The sequence below is a fragment of the Phytophthora infestans genome, genomic scaffold (assembly GCF_000142945.1).
Source record: "Phytophthora infestans T30-4 supercont1.65 genomic scaffold, whole genome shotgun sequence".
Lineage (NCBI taxonomy): Eukaryota > Oomycota > Peronosporomycetes > Peronosporales > Peronosporaceae > Phytophthora > Phytophthora infestans.
Window position 1 is genome coordinate 22,785 of NW_003303694.1, and position 2,803 is coordinate 25,587.

Sequence of the window (2,803 nt, forward strand, 5' to 3'; positions counted from 1 at the left end):
GGAGCATTTAAATATTGGGGGCTATGTCCTGTATGCGGACGTGTGGCAGCACACGAGAAGTAACTTGCGGGTGAAGTGGTGTGGTCCGGCGCAGATGACGGCTAAGGACGGTCCCAGATCGGTGTCGACGCCGGTGACATCGGCGGAATCAGCCACGTCCAGCGGCCGTTCACTTCCCGCCCCGCTTCGGCTTCGCGCTCTTCAAATCTGACAAACTGCTGCGCGGCCGTATGATGGTCCACAATACTGACACCGCTCTGCTTAAAGGAATGAAGGACCGCCACGTTCAATTCCACGTAAGGGCAGCAAATACGGTGAATAACAGCAAAAGTGGTGGTGAAGGTCGGGGGTTTGATCCCCTCTTCCCTCATGCTTTAAGCTTTCGCGCGTCCTTCGTTCGTAGCTAAAAGGCACTGTTGTCATCCTTTCGGCTGTAGGAAATCAGAAATTCTGATGGGATCTGAGTAGTTAGCAGAGCCACGGTTCTGGCTCGTATCGTTTTCGGCGTGAGCCAAGACTCACTCACACTTCATGTTGCGATACTGTCACCACCTTATCATCTGAAGGAGTCGGAGGCAATGCCTGCGACTCAAACGGTCTGAGATTTTAGCGTCGACTGCTAGCGTTACAGCTGAAGGTATTACAGGGACGTGGGCATGGTCGGTGATAAGATAGATGGAGGCGAAAAGTAGCTGTCTCAGGAAAAGACTGGACAGGGAGAACTTTCGACATTGGTATTAGGAGTACTACACGCACTTTCTTGATCCAGTAGTAAAAATTTTGTGTTCAATGATCCTTTTTTCGCTGAAGGCTCTCTTTCTCACCGTCTTGTAGAAGCTCAGCTGTCCTCTAATAATGTCGACTCACAGTGCTAAAAGTTATCTGTAAATGTCTTTTTCATTTGTCAACAGGCTGACATACACACGCATACTTTGAAGGCGAAAGAGTGGCAAAATCTAGAGCAGACTGGGTCCAGTGCGCACTGAAGTCATTTCAGAGTAAGAGCATATTCTCAGCGATCTAATTGGCTCGCGAAGTGATATTTTGTAAACTTGATCAAACGTTTGTCGCTCCACCATACTATATTGTTACCGTAAATTCGACAGGTTTGCTTGTTCACAAGCACTTTCATTTCGTGTCAAACAGTTGTACCAAACCTGATGCGCAGCTTGTCATTTTTATTTTTTTGTGAAGGCGCAAACAAAAACGAAAAAAGCGCCGTGCTTGTTGCCACTCCAATCATCAAGGAGTATGGCTGTAGTTTTCTTCGCCTTTATTTCCGCAGCTAGTCCACACTGTCTTGATACCCTTTGCTTGTTTTGGAGCAGTTTAAATAGAATTACAAGCTTTACTTTTGTTAGCTGCCTTACCAGTTTGATCTGCATTAAAACCCTAACACAGCTGCCTTCTACGATAAGCTGCAGTACCTCCACTCTAAGCGGTTTTAAGGCTTCTACAGCCTTGTCGTGCTTTAGGTGGAAGTGACAGACGAAGCAGAGAACGGATTTCCCACAAGTCCACATGACTCTGCCATCTCAAAACCTTTAAGTTTTAGCATTGATCACGATCCGGGGCGTCGTCCTTGCGCAGGGCGTTGAGCCACTGTATGATAATTTCTTCTGCCTCCTTTCTAAGAATTGTAGCCTTGCCACGTTAACAAAAGATGGGATGGTGGGAATGACCACATTCGCAAGCCACTTTAACCTCCATGCCGTTGCTGCGCCACCTTATTTAACTCCACGCCCTATTCTATTTGTAAAAAGGAAACCCAATCGCCTGTGATATATCTCCAGAAGAAGCGCATGTAAAATGTATCGCTCCGCCTTCTCAAACTCTGCAGCGCTGTTCTCGTCCGCTTTTGTCCATTAGTCCGCTCGGTTTCCTGTCTGCTGCTTTTCTGCTTTTCGCATGGCTACACTTGGCCTGTCTAATACATTTAAGTCCCATCTTACCGACCGCGCCTATCTTTCTGACTCGACCTAGCTATGCCAAAATTACAAATATGTCCAAAAGCGTCACACAATTAGCTCGCGCCCTGATTGGGCAATACCTGCCGACCTGCGACACTGACTAGATCTGTCACCCGATCAGACTGTCTCCCGCCCTCGCGATTGGACGTAAGGTAAACATTTCTGCCGAGAACGAAGCGCGCCGATCGGATGTAAGCACCAAGGGGAGCTGTGCTGACATTACGTATTTACATTTAGCTACGCAAAACCTGTCGTGTCTACTGTAATCAGGCACAGTAACCACTTTATTTTCTATGAGCTCTGCGATGTTATTCTCCATGCACTTTTTCAAAGTAGAGTATTTTTATCCTTATTTATTAAGTTTTTATTAAAGTAGACTTCACGACATTTGCGTTAGTTGCACCCGGACACCGCACTGCATGCGTGAATGGTACCTACGTGGTAGTGTTTAAAATCATTGCTATTGCTTAAAAGTATGTTTGGTTTAAAAAAATGAAAATAGTATTATTTAAGCGATTGCTAAAATTAAAATAAAAGTATTTTTGTTTAATAATGAGTAGCAGCATTAAATGGTCGTGTACTGAAAAATATTTCTACGTGTTTTATTGGTTGAAGCAATAAAAAGCTTATGATATAATACTATTTACTATTCTGTTTAATAAAATACACAAGGCATTAAATATCCGTTAGAATACCTAATACTTTTACGCACGTTAGTAATTATAATAGTTTGTTGGCAGGTTGGTGGGTGGCGAGGCTCACGGGCAGGGCGAGGATTGACCTGCTACTGCTAAATCCGCAGCGGGCTACGATGAGGACACAGGGCGCACTGC